This window comes from Microcaecilia unicolor, chromosome 9, assembly GCF_901765095.1.
Source record: "Microcaecilia unicolor chromosome 9, aMicUni1.1, whole genome shotgun sequence".
In the NCBI taxonomy this organism is placed as follows: Eukaryota; Metazoa; Chordata; class Amphibia; order Gymnophiona; family Siphonopidae; genus Microcaecilia; species Microcaecilia unicolor.
The window spans coordinates 35,582,829-35,601,566 of NC_044039.1; the positions used below are offsets into that span (position 1 = coordinate 35,582,829).

At 41.9% G+C, this 18,738-nt stretch overlaps 1 protein-coding gene and 1 non-coding gene across 3 annotated transcripts in view; one reads left to right on the top strand and one right to left on the bottom strand.

Moving 5' to 3' along the window:
• The window catches only part of HIPK2 (homeodomain interacting protein kinase 2), a 283,961-nt gene that overhangs the window by 17,159 nt on the left and 248,064 nt on the right, over positions 1-18,738 (bottom strand). The window lies entirely within an intron of this gene.
• On the top strand, positions 16,061-16,196 carry LOC115478266. The gene has a single exon (XR_003943483.1). It is a non-coding gene; the product is annotated as a small nucleolar RNA SNORA57 (small nucleolar RNA).

Sequence of the window (18,738 nt, forward strand, 5' to 3'; positions counted from 1 at the left end):
TTAATAAGTATAGACAAGCCAGTCAATACAGTCAGGGAATTTGCCATTTTTTCTCTGATTTTCAGGGCTCATTATTATTGCGATCTGTAATCTCAGTCCATAAGAACATAAAAATAGCCATACTGGGTCAGACCAATGGTCTATCTAGACCAGTATCCTGCTTCCAGCGGTGGCCAATCCAGTTAACAAGTACCTGGCAGAAACCCAATTAGTAGCAACATTCCAGAATCCCAAAGAGTAACAAGATTCCAGAATCCCAAACAGTAGCAACATTCCATGCTACCAATCCCAGGGACAGCAGTGGCTTCCCCGTGCCCATCTCAATAACAGACTATGGACTTTTTCTCCAAGAACTTGTCCAAACCTTTTTTAAACCCAGATACGCAGAGAATTCGTAGAGGAGTATGGACAACATTTAGAATTGTGATGCACTTTTTTTTATCCTACCCTCCAATATGTGTTATTTCTAAGGTGCCATCAGTGCACAAAGTACTATACAAAATACAGATGTGAAGAGTAATTCTATAAAGGGGCATCTATTTTTAGACAAAAGAGTGTTCCTATTCTGTAAAGAAAAATAAGCGCCTACTTTTCTTTATACAAGACTAGCAAGCCTATATTTTAGATGTATGCACTTACACCAGCATTACAGGTGTTGCAGATTGTTCATACTGGCTAAATTGGATGCTGAGGTTCCAAAAACTGCTCATATATCTCCGGTTCTAAAACAGCTTCATTGGTTGCCAGTGAATTATAGGATTCAAGTTAAAGTGTTATCATTGATACATCATAAGAACTTAAGAGTAGCCATACTGGGTCAGACCAGTGGTCCATCTAGCCCAGTATACTGTTTTCCAAACAGTGGCCAAGCCAGGTCACAAGTACCTGGCAGAAACCCAAATTGTGGCAACACTCCATACTACAAATCCCAGGGCAAGCAGTTGCTTCCCATATCTGTCTCAATAGCGGACTGTGGACTTTTCCTCCAGGAGTTTGTTCAAACCTTTTTTAAACCCAGATACACTAACCACTGTTACCACATCCTCCAGCAAAGAGTTCCAGAGCTTAACTATTCGTTGAGTGAAAAAATATTTCCTCATATTTGTTTTTAAAATATTTCCATGTAACTTCCTTGAGTGTCCCCTGGTCTTTGTACTTTTTGAAAGAGTGAAAAATCGATTTACTTCTACTCGTTCTACACCACTCAGGATTTTGTGGACCTCAATCATATCTCTCCTCATCCATCTCTTTTCCAAGCTGAAGAACCTTAACCTCTTTAGCCTTTCCTCATACGAGAGGAGTTCCATCCCTTTTATCGTTTTGGTCACTCTTCTTTGAACCTTTTCTAATTCTGCTATCATCTTGCATTATTGTATTTTAAGAATGCTATATGTGTGTATGGTCCGAAAAGAACATTAAGATCAGAACATGCTATGCGGTTACCCTCTGATGCAGCGGCTACAGCACATTCCCTCGGATTCTATATAGTGCAACAAGTTGTGCACACAAATCCAATCGTATTCTGGATTTGAACATGCAACTTAATTAGTTAACAAGCCAGTCAGTGCCGATAATTGCCACTTAACAACCAATTATTAACACTAACTGGCATTACTTAGAATTTGCTTGCGGAACTGTCTAAGCGTATTATATAATATGATACGTGTAAATTCTAAGTCACATAGTTGAAAAGGAGGTGTGGCCATGGGTGTAAAATGAGTGGGCCGTGGGTGTTTCTAAAATCTATCTACGTGGTTAAAGAATACACCTGGTCTGCGCTTAATTTAGGCATCGTGATTTACACCAAATTTTACTAAATTTAGTCGTGAGGATGGGCGCTCGGCGCATTCTTTTTAATAATTTTTCAAAATAACGTACAATATCCGAATAGAATCACAACATCAGGATACAACAGAAACTCAGAAAAATTACAGGAACTCAATAATAATTCAAGAATAAATTCTATTTTCTTGTCCACAATAAGAAGTAACCGGATCCAAAATAAAAGAAAAAGAATAATTAAATACTTATAGGAGATACGTCCCCGGCAGTAATTGGCAGAGCAGCCACATTAATGCGCACTGTTTGATTGCCGCAGGATTAGTGCGTGAGCCCTTGTCACCAAGTAAATAGATGGAGTTAAAGGCTCAGGCAGTAAATTGCCCTGCACTACTTTTATTCGTGAACGGCCATTTACCACCCCGCCACGATAAAAAATGGCCCAGTGCATGTTAATTTCACGTATCCAAACTAACGCAGGCCACTTTAGCTCAGCTTAGTAAAACGGCCCCAAGTGCATTCTTACCACTTAAACCTAGGCAGCTCTTATTTATTTATTTATTTATTTGCTGCATTTGTATCCCACATTGTCCCACCTATTTGCAGGCTCAATGTGGCTTACATTATGCTGCAATGGTGGTCAGCATTAACTGAGTAATAATACAGATAGGTACTACAATGACAATAAATGAAAATATCACAAAAATTAGATGCAAAAATTAAGTAACGAATGAACAGGAGGGATAGAATGAATACTTTGTAACAGGTGCATAAGAATAGAACAAGATAAAACATTCAATAACAATGATGTGAAATAAACTAACCAGATTGATGAAAACATTTTGGTTATTCTAATGCATTATAGAATTATCCCCTAAGAGGCCGGATTCAGTAAATGGCACCCAAAGTTAAGTGCCGGGGAGATCCATGCTAAGCTGGTATGGCGTTCTGCGCACAGCATCCTTTATAGAATAATAGCTCAGCACGGATTTCACGCCTAACTTTGGTCGCTAGCACTTACATCTTCCAAAACCAGGTGAAAATGCTGGTGCCCAATTTACGGCAGTTGGCCGTGCGTTTTACAGTATTCTATGATATCGCGTCTAACTTCTGGGAACACCCCCTGATCCACCCATGCTCCTCCCATAGCCACACCCCTTTGGAGTTGTGCGCTATAGAATTTAGGTGCAAATATTATAGAATAGCACCTAGGGCAGATGCCCAAGTAACTTTAAATTGTTGCCAATTAACATCAATTACTGATTATGAGTGCCTCATTAACCAGTTACATTGTGCACGCATCTGTCCTAGGTGCTCAATTTGGGCACCCAACGTTGAGCGATCTATATAGAATCTGGGGGGGGGGGGGGGGAACTGCTTAAAAATGTTCTTGAATCAGTGGTGTAGCCACGGGTGGGCCCGGGCCTGCCCACTTCAGCCTCAAGCCCACCCAAAATTTCTTCTCCCTTAATATGGTTGGCGGGGATCCCCAAGCCTCGCCAGCCAAAGACCTCCTCCCCACTGAACAAACTTATAATTTAGGTGACCGTCAGCACTGTCCCCAAGAGCTACTGCAAACCGCAGGCCCCCTCCCCCCCCCCCCCCCCACATTCATGCTCAGCTTTTGCACATGTGCAAAACTGAGCAAATGCAGAGGTTGGTGCTCGAGGATAGTGCCGGCGCTGGCAGCCACCAGATATGTTTATTCAGCAGGAAGGAGGACTTCAGCTGGCAGGGCTTGGGGATCCCCCCAGCACAGGTACTTCATTTACTTTAGCAGGAGGTGGAAATTAAGCTAGCGTTTTGTTTTAGTTGGGGGTGGAGGGATTCCGGGAGGGGGTGGAAACTAAATTAGGGTTTTGTTTTAGTTGGGGGGGGGGGGGGAAGGATGCCGGGAGGGGGTGGAAACTAAATTAGGGTTTTGTTTTAGTTGGGGGAGGGGCGGTGATGAAATTTTTGGCCCACCCACTTTGATCTCGGGCCTGCCCTATATTGTCTGTCTGGCTACGCCACTGCCTTGAATCAAAAACTTTACAAATGAAATCTGAACTTGGGGAGCGGACATGACCTGCTCGTGGACCCAGAGAACAGGAGACAACGGATCTAATCCAGAGTCTCCTTGTCTGCAGCCCTAACCACCAGATGCTCTTAACAGCTGCCACTAAATCCAGTCTAAAATACTATCCCTCTGCCACATGACAGATAGGTGCCTTTACTGTTTACAACGGATCCTTTTAAAATCATGAAGAACTGTATAACCATAGAAGGTGAAATACCGTGCAAATAAAATCCATCTCCATGAAATAACCATGCATATAGTTGTAAATACACATATCATTTTCCTAGACATATAATTAAGTATAATGGATACACGTATTTAAAGACATCAGAGAAAGGATTAGAAAGGTACAAATAATAATCGCTGCAGCCCTGCTGCTGGGAGTTCAGTATAACAGATATCCCTGTGCTAGGGGGAATCACGGCTCTGTTGTGCATAATCATTCCTGATGGCTCATTCTTCCCATTAGGAGCTTGTTTGGAGAAGGAAAAGAGAGAGAAATGGCTCCAACAGCTCATCTTCCTGACAGCATCCAGCCACTGATGGCAGAAATGAGCTGTGATTTTTCAATGAGTGCATTACGTTGTTATGGCAACGGAAGTTTTCGCCATGATGAAAAGAAATGGATACTGCATAAGGAGGCAGGTAATTAGGGCTTGCTGTGGGTATATTTTTCTGTGGGTAGGGCAAACAGCTCTACCAGCAACAAAATACACACATACAGGAGAAAGAAAGAAACAAGCCGAGAGAAACCAGGCCCGATACTTTTGTTTTCAATTTCACGGTTACCTTACGTCTGGATTACCTCGGACATGTCCTCTTTTTCAGGGGACTGTCGGGGGGTCTGGGCGGTTTTTACCAGTCTGCCTGTTTGTCCAGGTTTCTGAGCAGACGGACAGGCTGGCTGGCGGGCCTCAGGGTGCCTTCCTCTTACATACCTTAATGCTCCCTGGTGGTCTAGTGTACAGAATGACACAGTTACCGTTACCATGGTAAATCTGCGGTAACCGCAACACTGTAAAAAAATTCCCACGAATGTGGAAACAAATCTTTTTACCGCCCTGCGGGTATGGTATAAAGCCTTGTTCCCGCGGTAAAAAAAAAAATCTTCTCCCTGCGGGTGTCACCACTTACTTACACTTTCCTGCAATCAGCTGGCAGCGTCAGAGAGAGATTCATACAGGCCAGCTCCATGGCCTTCCTCCTTTCAAGTCCCGCCCTCTCTACTACAACTTCCTGCTTAGCGTCAAACAGGAAGTTGCAGTAGAGAGGGTGGCACTTGGCAGGAGGAAGGCCACGGAGTTGGCCTTGGTGAATTGCTGCCAGCTGGCTGCAGGAAAGGCAGTGTGCTTACTGATGCTACCTGCAGCCCAAAAATTGAATAAGGACAGTGGTGTTGGTAGCATTTTTATTTGATCTCACTTATATTTTCAAGCATGCTGTTTTGTGCAGCAAACGGATGTACGAAGAGGAAACAGTGGTTTTCATCCATTAGAGTAGTAATTAGTAATTGTAAATCACTGTGTCATTTGGAGGGGCTGGTTATAGGGACTCCCTGTATTCGTGCAGAAATGTTTTCACCTAGCAAAGGGCCACCAAAACAGACATGTTATTGAGTATCAGGTGCTTAACAATCAAACTTACTATTTATAAGTACAATTTTTAAAAAAATCATTTAATTAGGTTGAGACCTATGAGCTTTTAACGTCCTTTTTTTCCTGTGCCTGCATCAAAAGAAGAAGATGGTTGGGAACTTGCTCCTTTTGTTTTGTGGAATGCAGTGAGGTATTAAATAATGAGAAAAGGACTTTCTTCATGCAGAAATTCTACCCATAGTCATTCTAAATGTGGCAACAGTGTCCAGTTTGAGGCTTGTGCAGATGGAAATCAAAGCTCATGGGGCAAGGAACAAAGCATGCAGGGACGGGGACAAAGCTCACGGGGGTGGGGTGGGGTCAGGGACAAACTTTGTCCCTATGTCATTCTCGAGTCTAGTCGCCTCTTTGGGGCAGGAAAGAATACCACTCTTCCTGCCTGGCGCTGCCGCTGACCTGCAGGTGCCGCTTGGCTGCCGAGACTTCAAGTGGTGGCCTCAAGTCTCACGAGGCCACTGCTTGGAAGTCTTGGCAGCCATTTTGAAGCAGCGCTGGCAGTGAGCAGGTCAGCGGCAGCACCGAGCAGGAAAGAGGGGGTTATTTTCTGCCCAGAGGAGGCCACTAGACCAACAGGACATGATAAGCTATGTGATGGGAGGGGAGGACAGGTGGATTGAGGTGTTTGGGTAGAAGGAGGAGGTTGTTAAAAAAGGTAGGTGGAGAGAGGCTGGAAAAAGATTGGCGAGGGGGACATATATGGAGAGGAGGGAAAAGTGGGAAATACAGCATATGGATAGAAGGGGTTGGAGAGGAGAGGGAGATATCTGCTCATGGATGGGAGGGAAAGGGGGACATGCTCATGGATGTATGCTTTTTTGGAAATGTATATCTTTCAATTTTGTATTTAGCAGAATACAAAGAAAATAGCATGCTGTCAGTCCTGTCCCTAGTATAAGGTCAAAAACATTTGTAGAATACTGTGTAGCTGGAAACTGCTCATTTACACACATGGTTATTCACATACATTCATAAATGACTAGAATATTAGCATTTATATGCCAACAAGAATCCGTCAGCTTCTTAGAAAGTGATTAGGATCTGTATTGTACTGTCAGAAAATGCAAATCTATGAGGGCCCAGTATTCAGAATGATTAAAATAGCCAGGAGAGGCTCCTGGCCATTTTAATCACCTGTCCGGGGCTAACCGGGCATTTTTGGTGGCAAGTAGTTTAGGAGATTGTAATTAAGCCGTATGCCCCAAACTTGTCTCACCTCTGCCTCTGGAGCAATCCTGGACCCTCTCACATTGGGAGAATCCTACCAGTTACCCACAACAGAATCTCACTTGAAAAATTTCAGTGCCAATCAAATTTGTTTTTAAATATATTTTTATATATGTCTTACAATATCCAATAGTCGTTACATTAAATGGAGGAAAATGGCGTGAAAGTCCCTGTCAAAATGATCACATGTAGATCAATGAGTTACATAAGAATAAGCATTGCCATACTGGGACAGACCAAAGGTCCAGCAAGCCCAGTATCCTGTTTCCAACAGTAGCCAATCCAGGTCACAAGTACCTTACAATATCCCAAAACAGTAAAACAGATTTTATGCTGCTTATCCTAGAAATAAGCAGTGGAATTTTCAAACTCCATCTTAGTAATGGCTTATGGACTTTTCTTTTAGGAAATTATCTAAACCTTTTTTAAACCCTGCTGAGCTAACTGCTTTAGGCTGAACACTCTCTATGCCAACATTTCAGATCAGCTGTGCTGCTGACCTAGCATAAACTCGGATTTTCGAGAAGACATTAGAGAAAGGTCTTTGCAAAGGTACAGTTCATACTCCATTCATACGTATTTATATTTTTGCCTCTAGTTACTCGGTCCTATTACAGTGATGTACAAGCACTCTTTCAAGATCGATCTACATTTTTGTTAAAGAATGGCAAGTTCTTACATATTAATTTGTAATGCTCGTTCACATGTTATCCAAACACTTGATGATAAAACCAGTTTCACTGGTATAAAACTAGAAAACGCAAACCAAAAACCAGGAAACAAGACTAGTTATAAATGGGAGAAATTCCCTCAGATAACTAACTCACCCATGAGGTGGTCATCATGAACAACCACTAATAGGGTGATGCAGTGCACTTCATTCATCAAGCAAAGCTCCTAGTAAGAATAGTGCACCCATAAATAATTAAATGTGTACATTCTGTGCCTAACTTAGGGCCCTTTTAAAGAGCGGCGGTAAGCCCAATGCGGGCTTACCGCTTGCTCTTCCTGGACTACCACTGGCCCAACGCAGCCACCAGCGGTAGTCCCGCACCCAGCATGTGCCATTTCCAGGGGAAAAAGAAAGAGGAGGAGTGGCCTAGTGGTTAGGGTGGTTTGATTCCCACTTCAGGCACAGGCAGCTCCTTGTGACTCGGGGCAAGTCACTTAACCCTCCATTGCCCCATGTAAGCCGCATTGAGCCTGCCATGAGTGGTAAAGCGCAGGGTACAAATGTAACAAAAATAAAATAGATACTATTGGAGATTCTACATGGAATGTTGCTACTATTGGAGATTCTACATGGAATGTTGCTACTATTTGAAGTTCTGTTGCTACTATTTGAGATTCTACATGGAATGTTGCTATTCCACTAGCAACATTCCATGTAGAAGGCTGCGCAGGCTTCTGTTTCTGTGAGTCTGACGTCCTGCACGTCAGACTCACAGAAGCAGAAGCTTGCGCGGCCACATTGGTGATCTGCAAGGGCCGACTTCTACATGGAATGTTGCTATTCCACTAGCAACATTCCATGTAGAATCTCAAATAGTAGCAACAGTGGAGGAGTGGCCTAGTGGTTAGGGTGGTGGACTTTGGTCCTGAGGAACTGAGTTCGATTCCCACTTCAGGCACAGGCAGCTCCTTGTGACTCTGGGCAAGTCACTTAACCCCCCATTGCCCCATGTAAGCCACATTGAGCCTGCCATGAGTGGGAAAGCACGGGATACAAATGTAACCAAAAAAAAAAAAACCCCCAGAAATGGCTTGCGCAGCAGTAACCCAGTGATAACTAGCAGCACGTGGTTAGCACAGGAGCCCATATCAGCCAGGTTAAACAGTTCTATATGTGCACTTAGCCTTTTACCGATTGGTTCAGGGCAGAGGAAGTACTGAATGACGTCAGTGGGAGAAAGAGTCTCCCTCTGGGCGTCCTATAAAAACATTCGCCATTTTGTGTCGTTATGGATATGAAGAGAAATGTATTGTGCTTTCTTATTTTTTCTCCTGATGAAGTGAGCGAAACAGTGGGAGTCCTAATTCTGTCGAGGAATAAGAAAGAGTGGGAGTAAAACGTGGACTTTAAGAAGTTACAGCCATGGATGTATTTAAAGAGAATATAAACAGTGATTGAGCTTTTTGGAACAAGGCAAAGCTAAGTGCACATATAGAACTGTTTAACCTGGCTGATGTTTTTGTATTTTTCAATGTTGAATTACATTTTTTCTTCTTTTTTAGACCTATTATAGAGTTTTATGGGTCAAATTTAGGATTTGATGAGCATTTGAACTGTGGATTTATAAAATTGGTTTTTCCCATAAGCCTAAACATTGCAGATTTTTCTCTCATGATTAGATATAGATAGGAGAGTTTTTCTCTGCGGTGTTGGGTAGGTGGTGGTAGCCGATGATGAATGTCAGTCAGTGGTGTCCTAATGTGAAAAAAGGTACCCTTGGCTTATGAGGCTACACATAATTAAATGATAATATAACAGTTCAAAGACTCATTTAAATCCTGTTGATTTGGAGCAATTAGATAGAATACCTTACTCTAAATCATGTAATGATACTTTGTATAGTATATTCACTATTCATTCATTTTTGTATTCATTTACCCTTATGGTTTCATGTAGCTGTCCTGGTACTCTATTTATCCAGTTTTTGAATTATCATTTTTTATTTGTTCTTTTTTAGAGATTGATTGTTTTACCATTTTATTATTTATAACAGACTTATACGGTCTGTGCCCTGAAAAAGACAGATACAAATCAAGGGGCTGGTGGTTGGGAGGCGGGGCTAGTGGTGGGCAGACTTATACGGTCTGTGCCCTGAAAATGACAGATACAAATCAAGGGGCTGGTGGTTGGGAGGCGGGGCTAGTGCTGGGCAGACTTATACGGTCTGTCCAGCAAAGGGACAAATACAAATCAAGGTAAGGTATACACAAAAAGTAGCACATATGAGTTATCTTGTTGGGCAGACTGGATGGACCGTGCAGGTCTTTTTCTGCCGTCATCTACTATAATATGTTCAGAGCATCTTTGAATTATTATTATTATTTCTATTGTTACCAGTGTATCTTAATGTATTTTAATTGTGTATGTATTTTTTATTTCTAGTCTCCTGAGGTAGGCCCATTTAACTGAAACATGGTGCAATGTCAAGTCTTTAGTTACCATCAATAAAGAAGTATTGTTCTAACTTTTTAGTGTTCCATGGTTTGGTCATGAAGAGCCATCAATCTGTTTCTCTGATTTTCTGCAGGATTCAGGCATTCTCCACTTTTGTGGAGTTTGTGTTTGAGCTAATAGCTTTTACCATACTCTCTGGCAACAAATTCCAGAGTTTAATTACATGTTGAGTTGACTTAGAAAGGACAGAAACTTCAAGGGCCATAAAAACCTCCTAAAGTGTAACCAATAACTCTCTGAAAATGAAAATGTCACGTATTTTATGACATGCTAAAATGCACCATTTCCCTCCATTTAATATACCAACTATTGCATATTTTAAAATATATGTAAAAATATATTTAAAAACAAATTTGACTGACACTAAAACTTTCCAAGTGGAATTCTGCAGTGGATTGTTGTTATTCCACTTTTCCTTTTTTGATTATCAGAATCCTACTAGTTCTCAATCCAGCTATCAGATCATTGCTTGGACAGCCCTGGAATTTAACACTCAGTCCAACAGTCTGGAGAGAGAAGAATTAACACCTCCAATGTGCTGTTATATGAAGTAACATTATTAGTTGAAGAATCACCCTTCTTTTAGAAATGTGCATTCCTCAAAGAGACGAGGAGAGTAACGTGTTGTAAGGACATGAACCTATTGCTTTAGGAAGAAATTGTTTTGAAAGAAGACTGGAGGCTGTCTACCCGATGAGGGTTATGGCTGCACAATTAGGATGATTAAGTGGATGAACATTTCAGATTACAGGTTACGGTGCAATTAATGTTTACATTGACTCCTATTGATTGAACAAGTTTCTAAAGACTATGAAAAGTATAATGTGAATCTATAGGAGAAATAACTGTGAAGTGACCTGCAATTAGAGATGAAAGTAAAGTCATAGATATATGCAAATTGTCTGAACCAATTAAGTGTTTAGAATTGTGGGGGTTATAACTCTTTGGAGGTGATGCACTATAGGTGCACCCTACGCCTGGAATAAGCTTCCTGAGCCCCTACGTCTTGCCCCATCCTTGGCCACCTTTAAATCTAGACTGAAAGCCCACCTCTTTAACATTGCTTTTGACTCGTAACCACTTGTAACCACTCGCCTCCACCTACCCTCCTCTCTTCCTTCCCGTTCACATTAATTGATTTGATTTGCTTACTTTATTTATTTTTTGTCTATTAGATTGTAAGCTCTTTGAGCAGGGACTGTCTTTCTTCTATGTTTGTGCAGCGCTGCGTATGCCTTGTAGCGCTATAGAAATGCTAAATAGTAGTAGTAGTAGTAGTAGGTGAATGTATTTATGTGATTTTATAATTGTGTGTGAAAGAAATGAATGAGTGAGTGTGTTTGATAGTGTTTTGAGGAATTTTCAAACAATAGTGAATATATAATAATGAGATAATATGTTTAAATAAAGATTGTTTATAAATTGGTAACGGTTGTTAATGATTAGTACTTAGATGTATGCAACCATTTAATGAGTGAACTCAAATAAGTATTGTCGTTACAATGCATTGAATTCACTTCAGCGTTTAAAAATGTTTAGTATGCACACAATCGAATGTATGTGCATAGATGTATGATGGTTTGCACATGTAAGTTCTAATGTTCATACAAAAAAGGTTATTACAATGAATGTGTGAAACAAATTGAAAAACATCACAGGAAATTCTAGAAAAAATGTCAGAAAATCTGAAAACAAACTCAGAACAATTTTTTTGGCTGTGTACATCCCTATCTTCTTTATCATCAATCACATTTCTCATTGACTCGTTACAACTTACATTCCTCCCTGCCTAAGAGGAAAGTCCATTACTAGATGTGCCATTTCAACTCCACAAACCTGAAAATTCATTTCCACTTCTGACTTAAGCATTATTGGAGCAGATGCTATGCAACACAACAGATAAACTCTTTTCATGTTTGCATCCTATGTATAGCTGTTATCTGCAGCTGCCACTATGTGGCGCTCTTACCCAGATGACAAGAGCCCTCCCATTCCATTCAAAGAAGTGAACAAGGAAAGATTTTTAAAATTAATACCAAGATGTATAATCACAGCTTACTCTCTCAGTTCACTGGATATACTGCCATGAGTATCCGGTTACTGAGGGAAGGAAGGTACAGAATCTTTCAAACAAACAAAAAACAGTACAGTGTTACCTCTCCTGTCCTACAGATTTAAAAAAAAACATAGGCCTGAAGACTCCCTGGGAGCACTGCAGAGAAGGGAAATATGAGGGTCCAGATGCCAATTCTGAACACCTGAGAGCATGGAAAAAGTCTTATGGCATGTTGGGCTTCTACTACAAAAAGCGAGCAAAGACGTTGAATGTGATTAACACCACCCAATCAAAAAAAAGACAAAAAATGGTGGGAAAAAACCTCAGAAACTAATGACCTGCTACTGCAAACCTATAGCAATTAAGCTCTAATAGACGGAGCACTTGTTAAGTGCCACTGCTGAGCCTGAACTGGTATCCACGAATTGGGAATCCTGTGTCCCCTGAAGAAGCCTTTTGGTGAAACGGGTCCGTTGGGTCTCGGTTGCCATTCGGGGTAACTACATACAGTCAAGCTCAGCCAGTTAAGTTAAGCTGAACTTTTATTTATTTTTATATGTTTGGCAGTGGGATGCACTGGTTACACAGTTATATATTCCTTTTTTTCTTTTTTCAAATTGATGCATGATGCAATTTTTAAAAAAAAATTTTCAAGAAAAAAATAAAAAGAGATACAAATAATTTTGCACAACCGTTGTGGTTGGCTGGGGGGGTTTTTGACCGATGATTATAGAGAGCAGACACATGACCAGGATGGTCTAATTGCTATAGGCTTGCAGTAGCAGATTGGTCTTTTCCCCCATTTTTTGTCTTTTTTTGATTGGGTGCTGTTAATCACATTCAAAGTCTTTGCTCGCTTTTTGCAGTGCCATTGAGGTTGACTCTGACCGAGCTTTCCCCTTCTTGTTGTGTATTATGTTGGGCTTATACTACATATGAGCCAAGGATTTTTCCAAACAGGCCTTGTCATCAATTGGCACTGCTGTAGCCAGATGTCTGGATTCGAAGATACAGGAAGTACACTGGAAAATCAAGAATGATGTTATGATACCTCAGCCTTGTTCTTCCCTAAACCCTTAAAAGCCAGGAGCACAACGTTTTAAGTAGAAAGAAGCACAGGTCATGTGTAGAGTCCAAGAGCAACAGCCCCAAATCCTTTATCATTAATAGCCGCATGTGTTCATAGTGGAGGCTGAACTTACTGAACAAGGAATAATGATCAATGCTCAAAGTAAATGGCACATGTGCAGAACGCTCATGGTAAGTGTCGATGTTCTGCGAATGCCCAGGCCAGAGGAACAGGAGGAGGAGGGGGGAGGCAGGCAAACAAGTGCAGTAGATGTGTTCCATTATACAGGAAAAGAGTCGAAATAAAATAAAAAGACAAAATAAAAACAGAACCTGATTTGAAAATGGCAATTGCTCTTTGGATTCTGCTGTAAAAGTGTACATTATATGCACATGTTCATGGACGATTCTTTTGGTTACTTTTTTTTTTGTTTGTCTTTTTATTGTCTTTACTAGTAAAAAAGGCCCGTTTCCAAAACCAATGAAACGGGCGCTAGCATGTGGGGTTTTTTGTGTGTGTGTGTGTGTGTGTGTGTATGTGTCACAGAGTTATTTTGTGTGTGTGTGTGAGGGTACGGTGTGTGTGCAGGTTGTTGATGTGTGTCTTTTTTTGTTTTGTTTTTTGCTTGGGGGTTGGGGGATGTGCTGTGCTGTGCTGGCAAAGTGGGTTGGATTGGTGTGTGGCTTTGAGGGTGTGTTTCTGTTGTATTGTGTGTGTGTGGTTTTGTCTGTCAAGGAGGTTTGTGGAGGGGGGTCTTTCTGTTGGTGAAATGTAAATGTGGTTGTAGGGGGGTCAGCCTTTGTTGAGTGTTGTTGTTTTTTTTTTCCATGTTTTTTTTTTTGTGTTGTGCTGAGGCAGCAGTGTTGTTTTAGATGGGCGGAAGGTAGAGGAGCACGTTCTTTGTCTGTCGGTATTTTTTGGCCGTTTCAGGGCTGCTGTAGGGGAATGCTGGAAGAGAAATGTGCTGTTGGAAGCAGCGCCATCTTTTTCCATTGGGCTGGGGTTTCTGGGCATTCTGGAGGTGGGTGACGGCTTGCCTGAGGACGGGGATGGTTGTTTTAAGTTGGTGGAAGGGAGAAGAGCACGGTCTCGGGCCGTCGGGGTGATCCGGTATGTTTGGTCCATTTCAGGCCGGCTGCAGGGGAATGCTGGAACATTTATGCGCTGCAGGAATTAGCGCCGTCTTTTTCCGGGTGCTCGGGGAATCCCCGAGGTGGGAGAGAGCTTGCCTGAGGCTGGGGATGGTTGGGCACGTCCTTGGCCGCTTCGGCAAAAGGGGAAGAGGAAGGGGGTGTGGAGTTTCCTGCAGCCGCCTGAGAAATCATGTATTCTTTGTTTGTTTTGTATTATTAGTTTGCATTTCTGTTGAAGAAAGAGTGGATGCCTTTCGAATGATGGAGGTGGTGCGTCGGTGTGCGGTTGTTTCGTTAGTTTGGCAGCCAGTCTCCAGCGATTCCTAGGCAGGGAAGGAGTACTCCTCCCCCTTCCTTGGTCACTGTTTGCTGCTGGCTGGGTCGCGGGTAATCCTTCCAGCTGGGCCGCAGCTTGTCCTGTTCGCCCACGTCCCAGATGGTGACGGGCATGTTGTTTTCCGGCTCCTCTGACTCCATGTCAAGCGATCCCAAATATAGTCTGTGCTATAGGCCCTCTGGCACTCTTCAGTACTGGCATTAGGCATTTAAAAATTTCTCCCCCCCCTCCCCCCCGGTCTATTTTTGCACATACCCACAGCAGGAATATTCTTCTTTCGTTCCAGCGGTGGTTCTGTGCTCTCCGTGCTGCACAGATAATGAGCCATTCTGCTGGGGAATGCTCCTCCCTTATTGTCACGTAGTTTCCTCTGATTGGTCCGTCTTACGGTGCCTAGTGTTGCCTGGGAACGGTGTTGTGATGGTCCTTTGTGTTTCAGAATGTTGAGGGTGTTTTTTCTGATTGGTCCGTCATGCGAGGGCGGGGCAGAGAGACATGGTCAGTGTTCTGGCTTCACCACCATGAATCCATGAACCCTTCAGTGAGTGACTGAATGACTTCAGAACGTTGTCTTCAGAATGTTGAGGGTGAGTTTTATTATAGTAGATTTTTTTATTGTTATATTTTGTGTATGGCAGCCAGAATACGTTCTTTTTTAAGGATACACTACTGTTCCAGGCGGAACAGCACGCATATGATACACACACATGCAAATGCTATTAAAATATGCAGACCACCGAGAACCTGCCCTTTCACATGTAACACCACTTCGGACCTGCCAGAAAATTTTGAACGTTACAGGTAGGCGCTCCCTTCTATGCACTGCATGGAAACGTCTGTGCATCTCACAAGGGATGCTCGTTTTAATACTAATGAACTCATTTTAATACATTTGCATCTACTTTTCAGCCACTGCTTTTGCAAACGGTAGAAGCAGTGCCAAAACCCTTTGACCATTAGGCGAACGATAACGTATGCGCAAAACCGGCTAAAACTGGTCAAAAGGGAACATTACAAGCCTGGTAAGCTTTGAACATTGGCCCTAAGATATTGGCCCCTAAGACAGGGTCACATTTAAGATTTTAGGTGCCCGGAGGCAAGAGCTGATAGGAGATCCCAGCAAGCAGAGGAGTGTCAGAAATTACAGCCCGTGGGGCTGTAATCTTACCCTTTGAAAATCCCGCTGGCATGCACAAACAATGGGCTATATTCAGTAAATGGCACTCAAAATTTTGCGCTGAAAATAGTGGCTCTAAATCATATTATATAACAGGTGTTCTGTGATTGGTGCCCTTTACAGAATAGCGCATAGTGCCAGGATTCGCGCTCAACTTTGGGCACAAGGAATTACACCAACTGAAACCAGGTGTAAATCCCGACATACAAGTTGGGCGCCGATCCGCACCATTCCATCTCTGGGATAATTCTTACTCCCATTCCCAAATCTGCTAGTGCAGGTTTGACTACAGTGATAATTATAGGCCCGTGGCTGGCACTCCCTGGGTTGTCGGGAATTTGTTCTTGTTAATAATTGTTTGCATTTTTCTCAACATGGCTTCCGCCTCTTTTTCTTGGCATACACAAGTTGTTCAGTACGTGTGTATGTCATGTTTGGAGGCAGCGCATGTTTCCAGTGATATGTCTTTGGTACCAGTTCGTTACTTGGGCTGGTTCTATCCTCAATCACTGGCATAAGATAACTCTGGGTACCTCCCAGGGGTACCTAGCGGGACGATGTAAAAGCCGGATCTGCGGGATCCCTGGGATCTCCCGAATCTGTTAAGTACTACTTTAAGACTGGAGTTAATCTCTTTGCTGGCTGCAGGTGCTTATAGTATTCGAGAAGATCCCGAAGTATCCTTCGTTTATCTTTTGCCCTGCCCAGCGGGATCAACTCACGTCATTTATTTAGATTTTGTTTAAATCCTTTTTTACTGGTCTATGGAGGGAGGAGTGGCCTAGTGGTTAGAGCACTGATCTTGCAGTCCAGAAGTGGCCAGTTCAAATCCCACTGCTGCTCCTTGTGGTCTTGGGCAGGTCACTTAGCTCTCCATTGCCTCAGGTACAAACTTAGACTGTGAGCCCTCCTGGAACAAAGAAATATCCAGAGTACCTGAATGTAACTCACCTTGAGCTACTATTGAAAAAGGTGTGAGCAAAATATAAATAAATAAATAGTACAGAAACTTTGCTCCTTAGCTGAAGTAAAGCATATTCTAAGTAGGGCTGGTCAGGTTGCTCTTTTGCAATCTTAATATCTCTGCAGCCTTTCATGCCACTGATCATTCATTGATGCTTCATTGGCTTGTAGAATAGGTGGAAAAGTGTTTAAATGGTTTGGTGAGTTTCTGGGGAAGAGAACATACGTGGTTCACAAGAATAGAATGTTCCAGACTCTTGGCTACCTGGGTGTGGAGTCCCCCAGGGATCACCTCTATCCCCATTGCTTTTTAATGTCTACATGAAGCCACTTACTTCTTCTGGCTTTCAAATATTGTCCTATGCAGATGATATTTTTTTTATTATGTTCTGCTTTAGGTGCTATGAGATTTGCTTATTTCCGATCTGACGAAGAAGGGCAACCTTCGAAAGCTAATCAAGAAATGTATTAAGTTATGTCCAATAAAAAAGGTATCATCTTATTTTCTTTTCCATGTTTTATTTTGTTTGATTTCTATTGATAACCTTAAGAGTGGACTAACACGGCTACCACACTCCTCTACTGAGGATATTATGGAAATGCTAATTAAACATATCTCTGTGATTGATTTGTGGGCCAGTATGAATTTTCTAAAGTTGAACAGGCAAAAGACTAATATTGTTTGGTTCGGGAATTTTGATTCCTTACGTCAGAAGATTTTACAACTTGCTACTGGTGAAATTGTAAAAATTACAATTAATTAGTCCTGGGCATAATACTGGATTTAAGACTAACCTTTGAAGAACAAATTACTGTTCTGGTGAAAAAATTAAATTTTCGTTTCTGTCAACTTAGAGCGATCCAGTCCAGTCTTAGTGTTGAAAGCTTTAGAAGTATAGCTCAAGCTGTTCTTTTGCCGTACCTTGACTACTGTAACTCCTTATATTGGGGACTTACTGGGCAATTATTAGGGAGGTTACAGCTTCTTCAAAATATGGAGGCTAGATTGATTTTTAGAGTTAAAACATTTGAAAGAGTTTCTCCTCTTCTTGTCATGTTGCACTGGCTTACGTTTTGTTTTTTTGCGTATAAAGTTTATATATGGATGCCCTTGTCAACTTACCACCAAGAAATTCACTTAGAACTGCTCATTCTTACTTAAACCTCCATTACCCTGCGTGTTCTGGACTCAAGTACAAAACCGCATAAGCTTCCACCTTTTCCTATGTCAGTATTCATTGGTGGAATGCGTTACCTAAATCGGTAAAAACGGTTCAAGATCATCTGACTTTCAGGAAGTCTCTCAAGACCTACTTATTTGGGCAAGCTTACCCTAAAGATCCTTTCTTGCCTCAATGATTCCTGGACTCCGACCCCTCTAGTGATCTTGCGGACTTACCTACTTTTTTCCTATCCCTTTACCTTTCTGTCCCACTTATCCCTTTCCATTTATTGTACTCGCCTGTTTGCTACTTAAATGTTGAGCCTGCCAGCGGTGGGAAATTGTGGGGTATAAGTGCTGTTATCCAGTTCATGAGTCTTTTATTGTCTACAAGAAAGGTGTTCCGATCTGTACACACATACATTCTAATGTTTCCAAGTCCTCGAGATGTTAAACTTAAGAGTTATTTAAATAACTCTCTTAAATACCTAGCAGTAAAAATACGGAATGGCATTCCTCATCAGATAAGGTCTATTTTTTCTTACCTTTTATTTAGAAAACAATTGAAAGCTTTTTTGTAATCAGAAATTGATTGAGTTTGGAATATTTGTTTTAGATTGCTCTTTTAGTTTACATTATTTAATATTTCCATCTGACTGAGATGTCTATTGTAATCTGCATTGAATTCTTGTGGAGAAATAATGGAATATAAGCTAGGATTGGATTGGATAACACTGTGCGCATTTTAAGGGTATGCCGCTGATCCACCCATGCCCCTCCCATGGTCACGCCCCCTTTGAGGCTGCACGGAAACACTTAGGCCCCATTCTATAAATGGGCACATAAGTGTGCTTTTGTATGGCTCTGCCGTTTCTGTCCTATTTCGTTGCCTTGCAACTGTTAGAATGCTTTTCCGTGCTGATAATTTGGCAAGGAA